The following is a 22,148-nucleotide window of genomic DNA, read 5'->3' as shown; positions in this document are numbered from 1 at the left end:
ATTAAAGACATTTAGATGGAAACTTTGGATAAGACACTGCTTCTTCTCTCATGCACTTTAATTAAGATTTTATTCCTCCATCTCTTTTCAAACTAGTAGGTTTTTTTTAAAAAAAGTATCACCATATCCTACCCTGAGAATCGTTTATTCATTATCTGAGCCAGAACCCATGGTGTGGAACCAAAAATTTATGAAAATCTATATAGCCCATGTCATCTCTGCATTTTCATTATATCAGTTTTTCAAAAAAATCAAAATAGGATGTAACACACTCAAATCCCATACGGTTCTGCCCTGTTACTTCATTACAATATATGCAGTTAACTTAGGTACTTCTGACACTGGCTGCTATTTGTGCCATCAAATTTATTGCTTGCTTTAGAATGGGCAGCTCAATGGTCTTCTCCAGTGATTTGTAACGTTGCAGCCAAAAAATAAAATAGAAGAATGGGTTTTTGCGTGGAAGTTGATGCCTAGACTCTTAAGTCATATTTTCAAAATCTGAGATGCAAGCAACTTTATTACTGTATATTCCCATTTCCCACAATGCAAAGATGTTGGACTCAGTCATCTTCCAGCAGATATATATGTACCCATTTTTGTGAGCGGGTTCAACCCATTTTCTGCTGCCCTCCTACTCATCAGGCCTGGTGTAAAAAAAAACAAACCCCTAGGTCTTATTGTAGGGCTTGGGAAACTTTTCCAGTCCAAGGGCCACAATCCCTTCTGGATAATCTTCTGAGGGCCACTGGGTGTGGCCAAAGGTAAAAGTGGGCAGTGCAACTAAGATAGCTTTTACCTTTGTAAAGTAGGCTAGTTTCTGCACACACTCACACAGCCCTCCATCCAGACAAGCTAGAGGCATCATAAATGTTCAAGGACACATTCCAGCCAGGCAAAAGAATTTCTGGGGTGCAGAACAGGGCCCTTGAGGTGTGTGGCCTGTAGGTTGTTCTGAGGGCCATAGAGAGAGGCCTTTGGGGGTTGAGATTTCCCATCCATGTTTAAGAGGCAAGTAGCAAGTTGTGGGGTTCTTTACTCAACCCATTGTTGTCAGAAAATCCCCCCTGCCACTTATACCCAGGTTCATAGCTGTCAACTTTCAGTTCTAAAAATAAGGGATCATCAGCCTCACCTGTCCTGGGCACAGTCTACGGGATATCTAACAATCCAGGATAGCAGCAGGAAGCAGCGGGAAACAGCGCTGGAATAAGGGAATTTCCAGCAAAAAATGGAAGGCTGACAGCTATGTCCAGGTTTAGTACTGTGTGAGATACCCTTCCAGGTTTTTTCTGACCCTCGCTGCTTGTTTTTACATCCAAGCAAGGCATTCACAGCACAGTCTTACGCCTATTCACTCAGTAGTCAGTCTCATTGTATTCAGTGTTTCTTGCACCCAAGTAAAAGTGCACAGCCCTTATATGTCTTCTTGTTTTGGAGGAAGAAAAAACAACTTCTAAACTACTTTCCCCAGATTGATCCTCCTCCTTGCCTTTTACTTCCATCTTCTCCTGAATTTGTCTTTACTTTTATTTATTTATTGTAAACACTTTAAATATATCTCCCTTCAATCATATATCCAGGGAGATTTACAATAGGAATGAAACAATTACAAGGTAAATATGAAAAACATGGCAAGCTTGTGATGTAATCCCCCAACCAGGCATCAACATTTAAAAAAAGAAAGAGAAAATACATGAACAGCATTTGGAAATTTTATTACAGTTTTGTCAGCTGCTTTGTACTCTCTTTGCTTTAGTATCCACAAACTGGCTTTACTAATTTAATATCACCACTTGTTGTCTTGGAATCTTCAGGGTTACCGATTAATTCCAGCTCAAATTGTCACTGGGCTGGACTTGCTTTGTTTTTAATTAGTGCTGTGCTGAAATCTGTCCTCTGGTTTCTTGTACATTTTCTTCCCCTGTGAAAGAGGCGTTGATTTTGCTGCCTCATTCTCAGGACACTACAATTTCTTCAGAATTTTAGTTGGGTGTGAGGTTTTGAGTTTAGATCAAGGGTGGTAAACCTGAGGCCCAGGGGCCAAATGTGGCCCTTGAACTCTCCCCAGGCCACACCCTTCACTGGCCCCTGAATGTTTTTGCCTGGTTGGAATGTGTCCTTGAACTCTGGTAAGGGTACTGTATGTGAATGTGTGTGGAAACTAGCCTATTGCACAAAGGTAAAACTGCATCAGTTGCTCTGTCCACTTTTACCTCTGGCCCCACCTACCACTGACATGTGCCCCCACCCCCAAAGGTCACCCAGATGGGAAAGAAGCCCTCAGTCTAAAAGAGGTGACCCACATCTGGCTTACATTTTCATCATTGCAAAGTGGCCAAGGGAACTGCATTTTTTCTTTCTGCCCAATGAACATTTCTCCAACAAGCTGCCTACACTTCTTGATTACAAATACAAACAAAATGCATCAGGAGTTACCTCATTACATCTTCCCCAGGCTTAGACTGAAGTGCAGGCACCTGGGAAGACTGCAGAGCACAGACCGCTGGTGAGATAAATTGCAGAATGAAAGAAAGGACTAGGGCCAGTCTACCCATGAGGGAAAGTTGAGGCAACTGCCATGGGTGGCAGAATCCACAGGGACAGCAGATCTGGTCTCCAAAGAATGCACTGTCTGCCACTGCTGTTGCCACAGGGGCAACAACAACTGCAGCACACTCCTTGGAGGCCAGATCTGCTGCCTCCTTGGCAGCCTCCTCCAATGCTGCCTCTACAACGGCCTTTCAGCAAATAGAAGTCCCTGCTGGTCTCCCAACACCCACTGGCTGTCCTCTGGGTCTCCTGGGCTTTGAACCCACTTGATATGATTCAGAGTGGGCCCCTTTCCAGTTCAACCATTGGGTAAGGTTGATTCACCCCTCCCCCTGTTCCTGATGTGTATCTTCACTCAACCCTTCTTCCCTGGCAGTAAGGGGGCACCATTTTGTGGTTTGCCTTAGGCGCCAAAATGTCTTGGGCAAGCCCTGGAAAGGGCATTTACAAATATACTGCATTCACATCAAAAGTAATGATAATTTTAATACCGTAATTCCTTTGATAATTTTCTGAGACAGTTTGTTTTCTCATTTACGGGTGGAAAAACTTGACAGATTTGCCCATCCTCAGCATCACCTCCATAGCAGGATTGCTGAGATCAGTCTCATAGTTTATATTTTTAAAGTCCCATAATTTAAGCATTGAGTTCCCCAATAAATGAATAAAAATCATACATCAGAGCAGAATGAAAAGTCATCATTCAGACACCCCTCTCTTCATTACAAACTGTTCTAATCTCAGCTAGAGATGCATAAATCTGTCAGTTTTGGTTTCTCTCAGTTTCTTATTTTTTATGTTCTGAAGTTCAGTTCTCCCCATTTCTGCATCAATTTGTTATTTTCTTTTTCAAATGTCTTCATGAAAATCCATGCCAAATATCTCCCCCATCGCTAATATTACCTACAATATGTGGGATGAGGACAGATATTTCCAAACACTGAGACAAGAGACTAGAGCTGAATGGGTCATTTTGAAGAAAGCCTGCGTGTCAATATAGGTCAATAGGATGCACTTGTCACAGAAGGAATCTGTGCTATTGACATCAGTTGACAAGAAATCCTTCTTCAGCTAAAAACTGCAATGAGTAATAGCAAATTCTGGCCCCTACCAGTATAAGTGGGCTCAACAACCCCCCTCTCCAAATTACTTACAACTGCATAAATTACTCTGCTTCTCTGTCAGGTTTGCTGTGCACTTGCTCCCACAGGAGACAGTGATCAACCTGCGTGGCTTTAGAAGAAGATTAACCAAATGCATAGAAGATAAGGCTATCAAAGGCTGCTAGCCATGATGGTTATGCTCTTCCTCCATAGCCAGAGGCAGTAATGTGTCTGAATACTAGTTGCTAGAAACCACAGAAGGGAGAGAGTGCTGTGCTCAGGTCCTGTTTGTGGGTTTCCCAGAAGAGGCATCTTGTTGACCTCCATGGGAACAGGATTCTGGGCAAGATGAGCCATTGGCCTGATCCAGCAGGCTCGTATATTCTTACGTGTGAGTGCTCATACACAATACATTCTTTCCACTTAGAAGATCACAGGTTCAATCCCCAGTGTCTTCAGGCAGGGTTGCAGATATCCCTTGCCCAAAACTCTGGTTAACTGCCACCAGTCAGTGTTAACAATGCTGAGCTAGACAGACCAAAGGTTTGACTCAGTATACAGTGGCTTCTTTTGCCTCCAGTGAAGGCATGAGTGCATGCTGACAGTGCAGTCTCATGCACTGCAGCCAATGGAGGTATGGTACAACTTGTGGCCTGCCAGATATTGTTGGACTTTGACTCACATAAGCTGCATCCAGAGCAGTAAATGGTCAGGGGTCAGGTAGAGCATCTGCCTTATATGCAGAATATCCCAAGTTAATTTCCTGGCATCTCCAGCTAGGACTGGGAATGTTCCCTATCTAAAACATTGAACAGCCACTGATAGTACTGTGTGGACAATACTGAGGTAGATGGGCCAATGGTCTTCAGCTTCCTGTGCTCCTATGTTGTCCAGCAATTCCTGAAGGGCCACAGGTTCCTTCTTGTAAATAAATCTCAATGTGGCCTTTAGTTAACCCCAATTACTATGCCCTGTGTATGTTCATTCCAGACATATGCTTCATTTCATACAAGCACTGGTGTGGTCCTCTGGTGGAATTATGTAGCAGGAAAGGGACTCGTGACTGCCTTGGCCTAGCAGTGGCATCTTAAAAAAAAAAATCATCTTCCTTCCTTTCGCAGCAACATAAAGGATGACACCAGCTGTGCGGAAATTGAGAGTTGGGTCCCTAGCCTGTCATGTTTTGCAGTTCATCCCAAGTAAGTGCTAATAAAAGCTTTATCTCTTCCCACACCATGACATATTTTGTTTATGTCACTCATTTTACAGAGAAGCTCATCTTCAGAGTTCTAAAAAAATGTTATTTGGTACTGTTTTATATTATACTGTTTCACTATAAATCCAGACCATGTAAAGCTAGCGTGCTTCCCATAGCAACCACAGGAATATACACTCAGACTGCCTTTACTTAAAAGGAACACCCCCCCTTCCCTGGTCCCTGTCCCTAGTAAATCAATGACCCTGTTTTTGCCTTATTAATATTGTTGCACGCCAGCCCAAGATTCAAGGAATATCAAGTGCTTACCCAGGGTTTGTATTTCCTTTTGTAATAAGGCACCACAAAGATTGTGGTGTTTTTACAATATATGGTTTATTTACACACACATATATATAACCTGAGCCTATGATGGAGGGGTTCACAGTTACCGCCCAAAAGGGTCTTGTTTCTCCCATAGCTGCAAAAAGAAATCAAACATTGCTCTCCCTCTCTCTCTCTGTTCCCAGTTTGCTTCTTTGCTTCTAGCTCACATCACTCCAAACTCTCTGACCTCAACTCTGCCTTTGTCCTTCTAAATAACTGCAAGCTGTCTTACATAGAGCCCCTTTCCTTTGTTCCCCTTAATGGCCCATTACCCAGGCAATCAGCACAAAAGGAAGCTAGCTTGGCTTATATTTTAACACTTGCCAGATACAGGGGTTAGGAGGGTCTCTGCAGATAGTCCACACCCCACCCCACCCCAAACTCATAACGATATGTTACTCATTCTGAAGAGTTACTGATAGGTAGCCGTGTTGGTCTGCCACAGTCAAAACAAAAAAAAAATTCCTTCCAGTAGCACCTTAAAGACCAACTAAGTCAGTTCTTGGTATGAGCTTTCGTGTGCATGCAGAATCGTGTGTATCTGAAGAAGTGTGTATATGAAGAAGTGTGCATGCACACGAAAGCTCATACCAAGAACTGACTTAGTTGGTCTTTAAGGTGCTACTGGAAGGAATTTTTTTTGTTCATTCTGAAGAGTAGTGGATGGCATGGTGGGGCCATGATGTTCTGACCTCCTGCCAGCTGAGTCACTGAAACTCACTGGGAAGTAGAGGGGGAGGTGGTGTGTTTTGTAAAAGCACGGGGAGGAGAACTCAACTTGGGTGTTTGCAACCTCCTCACCACCAGTCCCTCTCCTTCCTGGTAAACAGCAGTGACTTAGTTGTGAGGTGAGGGTCACTGACTCACTTGCCTGAGTTGCTAGGGTTGTCATTCCCCAACAGCTCTCTTCCCAGGGTGGATGAGTTAACATTCAAATTTATTTATTTATTTATTTTTAAAAATTACGTACTCCTTCATATTTTGTGCTGTATGTTTTTGCTTAACAGAGAAGCCTTAAGGGATATAAAGATGAGTAATTTCCCCTTGCTATCCAACAAAGAACATGTGAGAGAATTCTAGCATTAGAACTACCATTCCAAATTGCTAGACCCCTCCCATCCTCAGGTCAAGCAACCTAGCCAATTTAAATGGGTGAGATGAAAGAGAGAAAGACAAAGCCTGGTTTGAAACAAGGGGCTCTTTTATTTCTTTTTAATAACAGAGACAGCTTTCTAAAGCTAACATTTTAGGGTATATAAATTCAGGAACAATATACTGTTATGAACAAAGTGCTAAATGGATCCATCATTATTCTGTGCCTCTCTCTTTCATACCAGCAGTGCTTAAAGGTGTTTCCATGCCTGGCAAACCAGCATCATTCAGAATGAGTCTTTTGTAAACTCGTTTCTGGGACAAAGTGGAGGATGAGCTCCAAATAAGATGAGGGGACAGAAGCAAGGAAGGGAGAGGAGGAGGAGGGAAGAGATAGTTCATGAAGGTAAAAAAAAGGGGGCGGATTGATGGATTCCAGGTGCCTACTGTCATCTATCCCAGCGGCCAAATATTACTATGGAGCAGTAGTTGTATCTTACACAACTCTCAAGTGATTTGTACATCCATGAGAACTGATCCAGGAGCAACATACTGTGCATGCAAGCAACAGGAATACAGTAATAAAATCATTAAAAAGGCCTGCTGGATTACAGCAAAAGTCTTAGCCCAGGGGTCATCAGTCCTTGAGTGCCCCCTTCTGCCTCCTTGATAATGAGGTGGTGTGGGAAGTTACCTTTTTCTTCCTTTGAAAGAACTTAAGAGATGAAAGAGGAACAAGGAAAACTGACTTCCTCTTTCAACTCTTTGTTCTTTTGAAGGCTGAGATTAATTCTACTAAATCTGACTTTTATCCAGAACCCTTGGAAAAATGAAATATGTGCGCACATGGTTTCTCTCTCTCTTGTATCTGTGTCCAGAAACAAGTCGGACGCAAAAGACAAGTTATACAGTATAAGTGTTTTGTGGCTATATTGAACCTGTCTAAGGGCCAAACTAGATGTGACATTATTCTGGCCTTTACTAAATAAATAAATAGCTACCAGCTATCCCTCCAAATGGAGGGATAATTGTCACCACCATCATGGGCTTAATCTGAATCAGTGTGGCCCAGGCACTAGCTATTATCATAGTAAATACCGGTACCCACCATGATAAAGAGAAAAGGTTGAAAGATAGTGTCGTGTACCCCTCCATCAAGATCTTGCATGACTTGGCATACCCTGACCCAAGGAACGGAGGAGGAATGAGCAGGAACAGGAACAGAAGTGAGGCTTGAATATGAGTACTGAAAGGTGGAGGAGAAAGGTTGTTTACTGATGTCTCTAGATGCCAGAGAGGAGGAAGTAGACTTACCAGCTCTCTTCCTGCAGAGTCCCAACAGGGAGGTGAGAAGGACTTCAACCAGCCAAAGGGAGTTGCTATACAGGAGGAGAAGGTGGCGGAGCTGGAAGCAGAGGAGCAGGACACAGTTTTGTCACTGAGAACCAAACACTGCCTTTGTAGGTGGGATCAGATGTACCCACTAAGATGGAGCCTGCTTGGGCATGCACAGCTGTAGCCTTATTAGGCTCACCCCATCACATCTTCATTCATTTATTCATCATTTTATTTATATGTTTCCTCTCCATAGCTAAAACCATGCTCAAGGCGGCTTACAGCATCCCTCCCCAATACTTACAAACATAAGAAAAGTATTCATAAACAATAAATAAACCACTTCAGAAAGTACAAAACGAAATTCCACATAAATCATAAGATCTAACAATAAATATACAAAAAAATACTATCAATAACAACTCCCCCCCCCCAAAAAAAACACCACACCCCATGCAAGATTCTGTTCAGCAGCCTCAGCTTTTGTATCTGGAGAGTCAGGGCCCGGCCCTCCCATGCTAGGTGGGAAAGGCAGGGAACAAGTGTGCCAGAACTCACAACCAAGTTTGGTGAGAGGGGCGTGTAAACTGTCAGGCCATCTTTGTAGCTTCTGTTTGGTTAGGAACCTCTTGCCATGGTCATCTCCCTTGGAATCTTGACTTCTGGATCTTGTAGTTGCTTCTGAGCCAATCCTGCTGTAAGCCAGAATAAATATCTCTTCATTACTTTCAAGTAAAAGTCACTGTGATGTTTTGGAACAGGACCCTGACAAAGAGAAAGAGGCTTAAATGCTAAATGGTACATCCAGAAAACAAGTTATGAGTGTGTGTGCGCGCGCACGCGCGCACGCACGCACGCTCTTGTACATGTGCAAAGAGGAGAAATGGGCAGAGCCAAAGAAAACAAAGTGATGCAGGGCTGGGGAGGAAACTTTCTGCAAGTGTTGAGTTCAAACCTATGTTAATGGAGGGGTGGTGGCTGTGCGGAGGAAGCAGCACCAAAAGAGAGAGCAGAGAAAAAGAGATGGAAGGCACATGGCTCATGACACAGAAAGAAAGGAAGGAAGGAAGGAAGGAAGGAAGGAAGGAAGGAAGGAAGGAAGGAAGGAAGGAAGGAAGAAAGAAAGCAAGCATGTGCTATGCAATCCTGAAACCCTATAAACTCACTTCTGTCTCTGACAATGCTTAGTAGCAGTGGCCACCAGCCCCTTACATATTACCCTTAAGGGAATGCGGGCCTATTATTATTATTATTATTATTATTATTATTATTATTATTATTATTATTATTCCCACTTCCACTGTTTTGAACTCAATGGGATTTGTTTCTGAGCAGACATGTATTGTAAACCTCACTGTAGATTTCCCAGGCACTTTATAACAATAAAACAGTCCTAGTTAAGCACTGGAGGGTCTCAGGTTGTTTTGCTGCAACACAATAGATTCAGATGTGTGAAAATCACTATTTTTCCACTGGCTTTTTATGGGGTGGGGTAGACTGCATTAAAAAGAGCTGCCAATATTGATACTGATGGCATTCATTAAATATTGTTTCCATTCTCCCAAGAGACTTAGTGGGTCAATTTGTTTCCTTACCTTGCCTTCACGTTGTCAATCTTGCCTTTGCGTGCTCCTCAGCAGGAAAACTGTATATACTGTACAGTATATGTGTTTGTTTTCTTACCAGAGATCTGATTATCTTTTAATTTCCCTGCATCACTCCCTTTTGGGGACCAATTTAGCTTTAAATTACTTCCCATTTCTATCGTTTTATAAATGGCTCATTTCTATGAGAACACATGATTTGGATCATCACTGTGCTGCATGCTTTGCAAAGCAACTCTTTTTTGGTGGTTTATTTCTTCAGTCCTTATTTTATTTGCAATGTCTCCTCTCACCCAGCTCACATCTTTAGATTCTGTGTGGCTTTGCTTTATAGCTGTGCTGGCGTATGCAACCCAAAGTTGTCGTTGGTCTTTTCTTTTTCTTTTTTTAAAGTGTGGGGTTTGGTGAGCCATAAAGATTTTTGTGATCTTTGGGCATTTGGAGACCTTTTTTTTCATATTTGGTGGACTGGTGGGTGTGAGGTATCACAAGACTGTGGTCAGTCTTTCTTTTGTCTGGCTTCCCCCCTGGGGAGGATGACTATTTAATTCATTGTTTTTTGCTGTCAATCCTAAACCTGAGTGGTGGTAGGAAGTTCCAGGTGTGGTCCAATGGCCTAATCTCATACCCTGCTGTTCCAGGAAGTTCCAGGTGTGGTCCAATGGCCTAATCTCATACCCTGCTGGGTTCAGGCTGAAGGACAGAAGTTACGGTGGAGCAACACCAGGCATTCCTCTGTTCTTCTTTTAAAAACAAGAATTACTGATTTCTCTCTCATTTGAAACAATGGAAGAGAAATAAACTATGCCAGAACCAGGACTGGCACAGTAACCTCCCCAGTTTTGGGGAACTGGGAAGGCTATCTATCCTTTGGATTAGTGCCTTCTCTATTCCACCACAACACACAGCCAGTTTGTTCCCAGAATTCTCCAAAGGTTTCTGCAGTGGCTGGAAAGGACCATTTACCCTCAGATAAGACCACCATTGCCCTCCCAAGGTGGCGAACACAAGTCTTTAAAAATATAACAAGAAGAAGAAGAAGAAGAAGAAGAAGAAGAAGAAGAAGAAGAAGAAGAAGAAGAAGAAGAATGGGGATGGTGACCTCAATAATTACTACTAATAAAATAAAAACTAGAATAATCTTACTGAGTAACAAAAGAAAGTCAGTAAAATAAGAAAATGTAAATTTCTGTTTAAAAATGCTTATAGCAAGTGGCATGTTAATAACTAAATATTGGAAGACAGGCAAAGTTCCATCTATAGAGGAATGGTAACAGAGAGTTTGGTTGTTTTGATAATAAGATTTCAGCAATCATTTATTTCTGTTGCAGTCATTTAAATGCAGTTCAACCATATGTTTAAGAGCAGAATCTACTGAAAAGCCAGACCCCCTTACAATTGTGCAAATTGTACAATTGTACAAATGATTGATGCTTGGCTTGATTTTAATTGCTTTATATCGTTCTTTAGATATATCTGGGAAACGCCTGTAAGTAGGAAGTTACAAGGCTAGCAATAAAATACTATAGATGCCTATCAGAAATATGTCTCACTGAATTTATAAGAACATGAAAATAACCCTGCTGGATCATACCAAAGGCCCATCTTGTCAAGTATCTTGTTCTCTCAGTGGCCAAGTAGATGCCTCTGGAAGTCAACAAGCAGAACCTGAGTAAAACAGAACTGCTCCCACTTGATTCCCAGTAACTAGTATTCCACAGCATACTGGCTCTGATACTGGAGGTTGTACATAGCCACTGTGGCTAGTAGCCTCATCCTCCATGAATTTGCCTAATCCCCTTTTAAATCCATCCAGCTTGGTGACCATCCGCTACATATTGCAGAAGGAATTTCCTTGGATTATGTGCTGCGTAAATAAATTTTTGTCTTCCTTGAGTCTTCCAAAATTCAGCTTCATTGGCTGGTGCTGACCACACATAATTTGACACACATCTATCATGTCCCCCTTAATTCATAGCTTTTCCTAAACTAAAGAAGAAGAAAGCCCCTAGTAGATGATTTTCTCCAGCCTCTTGATTATTCTGGTTACCCTTTCCTAAATTCCTTTTACTCCAACAACAACTCCTTAAGGTGAGGTGACCAGAAATATACATGATATTTCAAGTGTGCTTGCACCATAGATTTATATAATGACATGAGATATTCACAGCTTTATGGTGAACCCTATTCGTAATTATCCTTAATATGGGATTTGCCTTTTTTTCCACAGCTGCCACATGCTGGGTCAACATCATCATCTTGATATTAGCTATGACTCCAAGGTTTTACTATTTGACAGTCATTGCCAGCTCAGATCTCAGACTTTGCTGAAATGCATGCTTAAGCATTGATATTGCCTCTTACTTGCCTAAATAGAAGACAAATATATGGGTCGGTATGTAGAAACCTCTGACTCTTGTGTGACTGAACTGTAGCTTACTGTAAATAGATTAGAGCCAAATCTCTGGCCCTCCCCATTTCCCCCTTTTTAATACCCACTAATAGCATTTTGCCCCTAGTGGGCTGTCCATGAGATTTTTTGGTCCCTGTACTGAAAATGATCCCCACCGGGGGGGGGGGGTGAATTTTATATTAGTCCTTGTGAGTTGCTGCTTTGTGGTTGTGTGTCTTTAAAGAATAAAAGCAGTGCTTTTTTCTAAAAAAAAATGTTTAGGGGTACCCTTATTTTCCTACTTGTATTGAAATACTGCCCCTCAATGAGGCCAAACTTAGATTCACAAAATATTTAGGGGTATGCATACCCCTGCGTCCCCCCAGGAAAAAAACCCTGAATAAAAGTGTACAAATGAATTAATAATTAGTTGAGTTCAAAACTGAGGCTAATCTTCATGGAAGAGGTGGGGTTTGGAGGAGTGGTCTGAAAGGAGCTTGCATTGCAGGAAGATTGCATTGAATATATTGCAAACTTCAGCACTGTAGAGCTACTGAATGAGTCTATTACAACGACATAAAATATTTAAGTCTAATGTTGTAATTTCGGTTGCTATTACTTGGTTCCATATGCTGGAACATACATTGTTATTTTATTTTCCAGTTTTAGTGTTTCCCTTTTCAAATTCTTTCTCTTTCTTAATAGACTGGAAATGAAACTGATTAGTTGCCTCAGTGAATCTATTATTTCCTTTGGCATGCTTCTTTTAAATGTTAGCTCATCATATTTGTGTGTGTGTGTGTGTGTGTGTGTGTGTGTGTTCTCTCTCTCTCTCTCTCTCTCTCTCTCACACACACACACACACACTTTTTACATAATGTGCTTCCAGCAGTAAAGGCCAAATCCTGTAAAAATAAAAAGGTGCAGAGAAATATAGCACACCTGGGCAGCAGAATAGGGGACTATACTACAAAGTTCTTTTGCAGGTTTTATTTAGGAAAAAAGCAAACAGGAAAGAAACCTAGGAAAGAAAGGAAAAACAGAGCAATTGAAATTTTCCAGTCACTTAAATTCTGTAATGGATCCTTATCTAGTATATATTACATATGCCATTGCCTGCTAATTCACTCATCATTTCTACAAGGGGATATATATATATAAATAAAATGATGTTGTTATTTAGTTATATTATTTAATTAGAGGCAGCATTACTCCAACAGGCATTAGCAGTTTATTACTAGCATGACATAACCAAATACAAAATAATAAATTTCTGGAGGGGAAAATATATATGCACCAGGAAAATCTAATGGGATGAAGAAGGGAGGGGCTGACTTATGGGGGATTCTTCAAAAGTGCCTATCTCGCCCTTTTGAGCTGTGAAAACTCTGGAGGCAGATGAATTATAAAATCACAGCAGAAAGTTCCCAGGGAGACCACAGCAGGGGGTATATTCTTCTCTGGGGAGAACTTTGATTCTGAATGTTAATATATTTAAACTAGTTGTGAACTAAATTGTTTCAGATAATGCCACTGGTAATGACACATTTTCCATATTAACATGTGTGCCTTTTGTTTATAAATTTAACAACAGGCAGACATACCAGGCCCTAGGTGCTCTTCCAATACAGTTTAAGGTTGTAACAAAACATCCAGTGTTAACAGCATGCTTATCTGCGTAAGAAATGAACAGATGCTAATAAATAAAATTTACTCCAGCCACGTTAACAGATTCTTGATTTGCCACTTAAGGGAAGCTCTGCATTTTGAACCGCCTATGATTACGCCTCAGGTGTTACAATAGGTTATAGCAAACTATGTTCTACTCAGAGTAGACCCATTGAAATTAATGGACCATAGTTGGGTCTCATCTCTACCATGCATTTAAGGCAGTTTTAATAGCACTTAAAAATAATAATTATGCTTTCCTCTAAAGAATCCTGGGAACTCCAGTTTGTTAAGAGCATTTTGGAGATCCCTATTCTGCTCACAGAGCTACAATTCCCACAGTGGTTTAACTACCAGTCCCTCTTTCCAGGGAACTCTGACAACTGTAGCTCTAGGTGGGGGGGGGGGCAAAGGGTCTCATAACAACCCTCAGCACCCTTAACAAGCTACATTTCCCAGGATTATTGTGAGGAAGCCATGACTTTTTAAAGTGATTTGACCATAAATGTATGGTACAGATGGGCATGTAGTGATGCCCTTTAATTTCAGTGGGTCTGCTATGAGTTGAACAAACACTGGATTCAACCCTGTATCTCTGGCCAATTTTTGCGTCTGTAGCAGGCCTCTTAAAATATGTTGGGCGATATCCTGCTAAGTCATACTTAGTGTAGACCAATTGAAATAAATATGCTTAGGTATGCATCTCCTGCCTTCAGTGGGTCTGCCCTGATTATGATTAACATTGGATGTCACCCAATGTTTTGTTATGGATGTTGAATATATGCAAGGTGAGGCCTTGAAATGTTGCTGCACATATTTTCCTTTTCCAGCCCCCACCCCGAAACCTGAAAAGATGTATCTTGTCTGAATTGCGCACACTCGAAAGCTTGGTGTGTGTGTGTGTGTGTGTGGTGGACCTGCAGCGATGACTGATGTCCATTGGGAATGGATAGGATGTACACAGGATGTCCAAACAGCAGGGAGAGCCAGAGCCAATGACAGGTTCAGCTAAAGCCAATGACAGGTGAGCCAACGACTTCCCATTTTGTCCCCATCCTCTTTCTGCTTGCTGAGTGCCACAGCAGCTGAGACTACAGAAGCAGAAGCTGCCAAACGCAGTGCCACACCCTCAACTTGTTATATGAGAGAAGTCATGAAGGGTTTGGCTGCGACCAGATTGAGGGTTGGTTGGACAGTGCCTCATTTGCTGCAGTGAACCAACCTCCACTGATGTAGTGTGGGGAGAATTTGACTTGGCTCAGAAAGTGGATCTGGTTTGCCTTCCCCTCTGCCAGACCTAAGGGGCTGCTGAATTAAATGGGCAGACTGTGTCAACCTCCCAAGAGCTCTCCATCATCTCTGTCCAACTTTCCATCCCTCATGAGTTCCCTACTTATTATTTAGGCTGCTCTAACTTTATTGCACTATTCAAAGTGCCATAAGTCTGGCAGATCATCTGCTTTCTATGCAGGGGGTACTAGGCTTAACCTCTGGCAGCTCCAGGGATGGCTGGGAGAGACATAAGAAGAGACATATGCACAGGAAGCATGGAGTAAGGTAATTGATGGATCTAGCTCAGTATTGTCTATATTGATTAGTAGCAGCTCTTTAGAGTTTCAAACAGGATATAAAAGGGAATTGAACTTGGGATCTTCTGCCTGCAAAGCAAATGCTCTATCACTGAGCTACAGCTTGTCCCCTGTTGGAAACCCTGGAGAGTCATTGCCGCTCATTGTGGATAATTCTAAGCTAGATGACCCAATGGTCTGGTTTGATGTAAAGCAGCTACCTATGCAACCTCCTAATGTTTCTGGATGCTGCTTATAGTATCACTTTCTACCTGAACTGTAGTTTTGCAAAGTTGTGGGGTTTCTGTGTATGGTTCATTTTAGCAATTACTGTGATTAAAAAAGGAGTTGGCTAGAGTTGGTGTTCAGGTACTCTGGGAAATTTCTCTCTCTCTCTGATCTGTCCAATTCTCTGCTACGTGCTGTGTTGCTATTATGAACTCAAGGCCAAAGCACAGTTATCCACAGCACCATAAAAGCACTATCCCCATCCCCATCATTCCCTCTCTTCCCACACCCTGCACCCTTCATTCCCTGAGCCAGGCTATCTACTTTTCACTTCTCATCAGTGCTATTTTTCTAGGAAAAAATGCTGCTGGAACTCACAATGAACACCTCCCTTGTTCTCTTATAATGGCAATGGCACCCATCTGAGAGGTGCAGGAACTGAGTTCTGGCAAGTTCTGGCTGAAAAAAAGCCCTGCTTCTCATCGCAATGTGCACCTAATGGACCCTAGAAAGGTTCAGGCATAACTAGGAATGGGTGACTGTCAATTTCAGTTTTTCACATACCACTCCCAGTCTTAAATTCAGCTTTCCACATTTCCACATTAGTTGGTTGTTGTTTTTAAAAAGAGCCTCATGAAAATTCATCACTGGCTTTCTCCTAATATATACTTTGTATGCCATCACATTTCTTGCAAAGCACTTTCCACAATACAACACATTTCTGTACGTTATTTTCACTAATATATGCATATTATGCACACTTTGAATTTTTATATGGAACTAAAACTGAACTAAATTTCTTCCACTTTCTTAGCAAATTGTCATCTGACATAAGGACCTCTTATTGCTCACACAAGTAATGTTAAAGTGCCCACCCATTGTTCCAATGGTTCAGGCAGCATGAGCAAAGTTTCCTTTAAACTTTTAAAATGAAGGCTTTTTAAAAACCATTTGCTCAGAGCCATCTTTTTGATGATAGTATAAATAACACATTCCCTTTAGATGTCCTCTCCACTCCATAACTTCCATCAAGCTTGTCCATTGGCTGTGCTGTCTGGGGATGATGGAGTTGAAGTCTAAAACATCTGGAAAGCTAAGGAAGACTGTATAAAGATGCTTGGTTTCTTCTTTGCCACCTCTGACTTGGTTGTTTTCATTTGTCTGTAATTTTAATTTGCAGGAAAAAAATACAGGATGATGGTGGTGGGGGGGGGGCGAAGGAACCAAAACTTTTGCAGAAAAGAAAAGAAAACTAGCAAAAATGAGACATGAAGGCAACACAGGGGGAAAATGGATTTAAAATGGCACAGTACATGCTGATTTGTACTTGTGTACCGCCATGTGGACAGCAGGCCTTGATGTATGCTAATGTAATCAACAGCAAGGAAATGCTCACTTCTGCATCAACGGGCCATGTGGCAGAATTCATAAATCTGAAACAGTGCAAAATGATGCTTGCTTAGGTGCCTATTTACTGGACTTGATGATGCTTAATATTCAAGGAAAGTCCAGATTTCGCTCTGAAAACACACTGTGTGGAACCTCATGTTTCAAGGGAAGTTACTGACTTTTACATTCAGTCTTTAGAAAGTTTCACTTTCTTCAAAGGGGGCACCAAGACCTGTGAATACTCCTGTGGAACTAGAAAGGCTATAGCTCAGTAGTAGAGCATCTGTGTCATATGCAGAAGGCACCATGTCATATTTTAGGCATCTGTAGTTAGGGCTTGGAAAGACCCCATCTGAAATCCTGGAGAGCCTCCAGCCAGAAATGAAATTACCAAACTTGATGCAGCCGTGGTCTGGTTCCATATAAAGCAGATTCCTATGTTGGAGTCCTCATTTTACCTTCAGGCATTCTACTCATGAGTAAAAGTGGCATAAAAGTGAGAAAGAGTGCACTAAGCTCTGCTCCCTTCTATCCCCTTCTGTGGGTCTGAGATGTAACTTCTGAAGTGGGAAGACTCCTTGCTCACGAAAGCTCCCTGCAAATACAAAATTGTGACCTGATGTTGAATATCATGGAGGGAAGGTGTTGATGATGTATTGTCTGCCTGAATGAAGCTAAGGGAATGATGAGTTTCTGAGAAATTTAAGGGCATATGGAGAACTCCAATCAGGTTACCATTCTTTGTTGCCACAGGTCCAAACTACACTTGATGTGAATCACATCACTAACAACTGAGTGAAGAATTTTCCTGTAGAAAGAAGCCAGCACAAGAATCCGAGCTGGATTAGGGATCTGGTGTGGTGTTTGAGGGGCTTTAGCCCTTTGCTGGCCACTGTGATCTAAATTGAATTTGCCCTTGTCCATCCCTGCAATTTGCTTGGAACAGAAAGCTCCCATTAAATCGAGTGGGACCTTTTCTTCATGCCAACTGTCTACTCCAGGCCAGGACTTCAGCTGGGGGAGAAAAGGAGAAAATGCCCTTGGGGAACTGAATTTATTTTCAGGACCCCCATAATCAGATTAATTTGCACTCTTTGATTCTGAATTCACAAGTGCTGGTGCCAGTTTGAAGCTTTGTTGCATCCAGAGTTGAGCATAGAAAGCTGTTTCACTAAGGCAAACTGTTGATCCATCTAGATGACCTCAGAGTTTCAGACTGGGGACATTCCCAGCCCTACCTGGAGATGCTGGGAATTGACCTTCTGCATGCAAAGCAGCTGCTCTACCACTGAGCCATAGCCCTTCCTTCTACTGTAAAGACTGGTCTCTGACTGTAATCCATTTATATTTTAACATATTTTATATCTGTCTTTTTATATTCATTGTTATTGTTAGAGAAACCCATTCTTTTACTTTTCTAAGGTTGCAGTCACACAGCTGTTTATTCAATTCCCCCAATATTTCCATAACCATTCATTTTCTGCATTGTATTTGAGTTTTCACATCATGGGGAAAAGTCGCTTCCGGGAAACAATGGAAGATTCACCACAGAGAAAAGAAAATACTGTACTTACTCGATGCAGTTTGCTCCCAGAAGAGCAATGGCCACCAACATGTGTGGTTTAGAAAGAGGATTAAATAAATTCATGGAAGATAAGGCTATCAATGGCTCTATTCTACATCCATGGTTAGTATGCCTTTAGGTGCTTCCCAAAAGAGGCATCTGATTGGTCTCTGTGATGACAAGATGATGGACTAGATGGGCCTTCAGCCTGGTCCAGCAGAGCTCTTCTTATGTCCTTATGCATGTAAGTAGGACAAACTGGATAAAGGGCATTAACCTGAACTATACTATCTGCCTCTTTGTTCCCAAAATGAAGACAAGAAAGCTGAAGAACTTCCAATGTTTTGAATCTTGCTTAAACTGTTTTCTGTGTCAAATGAAGTCTCATTCTCTAGGGACTGCCCTCAAGGGAAAATCTATTTCTTTTTTCTTTTTTGTAAATACTTAAGGATATAGGGGCATGTTGATAGATTGAATAATTATGTATATATGGATTCCCATAGTGAAGAGTCCCAAAGCATTTAATTTTGTTTACACTAAGTTCTTGCTGAAGGACTCTAGGGGAAAACTCTCAGAAAATGAAATTTCAGTGCGGGTTTCTGCAATTCAGATTTTAGAACAAGCATAAAAAGAACTGGTTTTGTGTTCATAGGTTTTTTTTTGGTTATTCCCTTCTCTTTCCTTCTCAATGATATTTATTTTATTTTAATAGGAGCTTATCAGATGAATGGTCTCAATGGTCTCATCAGATCAATGGTCATGTGCTCTCATTGCCTGTCACTATTTGGGGACTTAGGGACGCAGGTGGCGCTGTGGGTTAAAGCCTCAGCGCCTAGGACTTGCCGATCGAAAGGTCGGTGGTTCGAATCCCTGCGGCGGGGTGCGCTCCCGCTGCTTGGTCCCAGCGCCTGCCAACCTAGCAGTTCGAAAGCACCTCCGGGTGCAAGTAGATAAATAGGGACCGCTTACCAGCGGGAAGGTAAACGGCGTTTCCGTGTGCGGCTCTGGCTCGCCAGAGCAGCGATGTCACGCTGGCCACGTGACCCGGAAGTGTCTCCGGACAGCGCTGGCCCCTGGCCTCTTAAGTGAGATGGGCGCACAACCCCAGAGTCTGTCAAGACTGGCCCATACGGGCAGGGGTACCTTTACCTTTACCTTTACCTATTTGGGGACTTGGTATTGTATATTGTATGTAGGGCTGTATATTGCTGCAGTGCTATTTTTCTAGAAAAAGAGGTGCTGAAACTCACAATGAAACCTTCTTCATTAATGGTGTACACCTGAGAGGTGCTCGACCTGAGTTCCTGTGAGTTCTCCTTTTTAAAAAGCCCTAATTGTATGTGGTGGCTGGTTGGACAATGATAACCAGAGCAACTATTGCAGCAGCAGCAGCAGCAAGTAGGCAGGTAAGCAGGCATTGAGATGACAGTTGGCAGTTCTGCATGTGGAAAGATGCTATAGGCAGTGCCAAGTGAGTCAAAGGGGCTCTTATCCATCCCTCTCAAGGTCCAATAGCAGTGCATCCTATTTCGCCACTTGAGGCAAAATGGGAAGTGCCACCTTGCCCTTCTGTTGCCACCACCACCACACCTGCTCCTGCCACCTGCACCACTAGTTCTGCGACTGCCACCACCTGCACTGCCTGCCCTGCAGCGGCAATATCCGCAAGATCTACCATTATTTGGGATTAAATCATGGCAGAAGACACTGAGATCTTGCCTAAAATTGGTGCTGCTTTTCCACCACTGGTGGAGGTGGTGGGGCAGGCGGGGGGCAGGGAGGCTGGGGAAGGAGGTGTCCACAGAAGCGTTACCCCAAGGGCTTTCACACTTGAGGTGGTGGCCTCCAGTGGCTACGGTGGGCCTGCTAAGATCCCTGACCTTAGGGGTTCATATTAGTTAATGTGTGAACTAGCCTTGCACAAAACCTTCTCTAGGCAAAATGCAAGGTTCTGCTATGGCCACGTTTAGGACACCCATTGCTCAATCAGCTCATAGTTCCGTTTAATTTTTAAAAGTTAAGGGGGCGATGCACTTAAATTTGTGAGTCAGACTTTACATATATCATGGTTTGCTGAACTGGTAATGAATGGATCTATGAGTAATTGATGTTTGAGTTAACAATTATGCCACGCAGAATGCCTTGAATATTTTATAACCATTCATTGGAAGATGATTCTAGGCTTTTGATGTCTCTCTCTTTCTTTTATTTTATTTTTAACTGTGGCCACCCTATGTGCTGAGACTCCTATGGGCATACTCAAGATCACGCAATGTAGTTGATCTAATGCAGATGATAGAAGCTACTTTTCATGCAATAGTAGTTTGAGACCAAGTTCATACAAACAGTGGATTTCTAGGGCTGAAGAATTTTAAACGATGTTGGACAGGATGGGGTGGGGAAGAGAAGGAACACATGTCTGAGTATTCACATACATATATGGGGAGTTATAAATTGAGTGTTCAATGTGCTTAACAGCCAGGCATTGTGCACATCCACCAAGCCTCATGGAGAATGCACATATATTCTGTCAATGAGGAGGGAACTGTGCATATGTCTGTCAATATACATAATCTCCAACAGGCCTTGGTTAACGTAGATATCTCCAGAGCATTGTATACATTCTTCAGCCATTCTGCATAATCTCAATAAGACTTTGGGAAATGTGCAACATGAAATTATTTTTGTGTAGTGTTTTATTGATTTGCAAATCTGCACTGGCTCATCAGTACCAGAAAGAAAGAAAGAAAGAAAGAAAGAAAGAAAGAAAGAAAGAAAGAAAGAAAGAAAGAAAGAAAGAAAATATTGATGTCACATTGTGTATACAGTGGTACCTCGGGTAACATCTACTCCAGGTTACATCCGCTTCAGGTTACAGACTCCGCTAACCCAGAAATAGTGCTTCAGGTTAAGAACTTTGCTTCAGGATGAGAACAGAAATCGGGCTCTGGCAGCACGGCAGCAGCAGGAGGCCCCATTAGTTAAAGTGGTGCTTCAGGTTAAGAACAGTTTCAGGTTAAGAACGGACCTCCAGAACGAATTAAGTACTTAACCCGAGGTACCACTGTAATTAACTTAAGCTTGGTTTCTTGTGACCTGAGTGATTATGGACAAATTGGGTATTATCACAATTTATATATATATAAAACGGAATGGGATTATGGATAAAAACATGTGAAAGTGACACAGTCTAGAAACAAGCAGATCCATCCATGCACCCCAATTCATAAGAACTGTGTATGCACAAAGTTTGGAAATGAAAAAAACAGAACAATAAAGAATTACTAAAATATCAATTCCACTTCAGAATGTGGAATGCCAAAATCCAGGTCAAAATTCTGATGTAGAGAATTGTGGAAGCACCCTTAACCATATGACTGACCATTGCTAAGACTTTCTTGGCTGATTTAAATTTTTTCCTTCACTTGTGTCCTTTGCGAGGAGATAGCCAAGTTTTTAGTACAGTGGCTTGACTGGCTGTTGCCTTGGTAACACAGCACCAGCAAAATATGTCCCCTGTCCACAGAGAGAAAATGTGGAACAGATATAGATACAGATATAGATATAGAAACAAATTAGTCCTTAAAGGTATCCTCAACTTGAAACCCTTCAGGTTGCCTTTTAATAGCTGGGCTTGAGGAACAATAGAATGTGAGACATGTTTTACATATGCTGCTTTATAAGGATATGCTTGAAGGTTTGATACAGAAACTTTAGTTCAATAGTAAACATTATTTGCTATGTGCTCTTGTTTCTCATTTTAGAACAAAACACTTCTCCATTGGCTGTTGCTGTTTCTGGATGCTATTGACCTATTCCATCCTTCCATTTCCTTATACATTTCCATTTTTGCTAGATAGAAGGCCAGATTTTAATGCCTCTTCTAGTCTGTGACTATTTTACCAAAGGGATTCAACTGCGTAATTAAAGTGGATTCATCACTCTTGTGCAACTACAAGGGGAGGCAATTGGGAATGGGACCACAACGACACATGGGCAGTGAGGCTTACCGTAACTCTTCCCTATCAGTGCCACAGTCCCAATGTCCATTTATGAACTTAGCTTAGGGA

The 22,148-nt window shown here is 41.9% G+C and overlaps 1 long non-coding RNA gene across 1 annotated transcript in view; it reads left to right on the top strand.

Moving 5' to 3' along the window:
- LOC310837049 overlaps window positions 1-8,090 on the top strand; it is a 56,090-nt gene extending 48,000 nt beyond the window's left edge. Inside the window, exons 2-3 of the long non-coding RNA XR_014560374.1 lie at window positions 4,778-4,855; window positions 6,576-8,090. This is a non-coding gene — a long non-coding RNA (uncharacterized lncRNA). The remainder of the gene's footprint in view (window positions 1-4,777; window positions 4,856-6,575) is intronic.
- The last annotated feature ends 14,058 nt before the right edge of the window (window positions 8,091-22,148 follow it).

The sequence above is a fragment of the Podarcis gaigeae genome (assembly GCF_964106915.1).
Source record: "Podarcis gaigeae genome assembly, chromosome: Z".
NCBI classification, from domain to species: domain Eukaryota; kingdom Metazoa; phylum Chordata; class Lepidosauria; order Squamata; family Lacertidae; genus Podarcis; species Podarcis gaigeae.
Note: the sequence above shows the minus strand (reverse complement) of the source record. Positions and strands in the feature narration are given on the sequence as shown.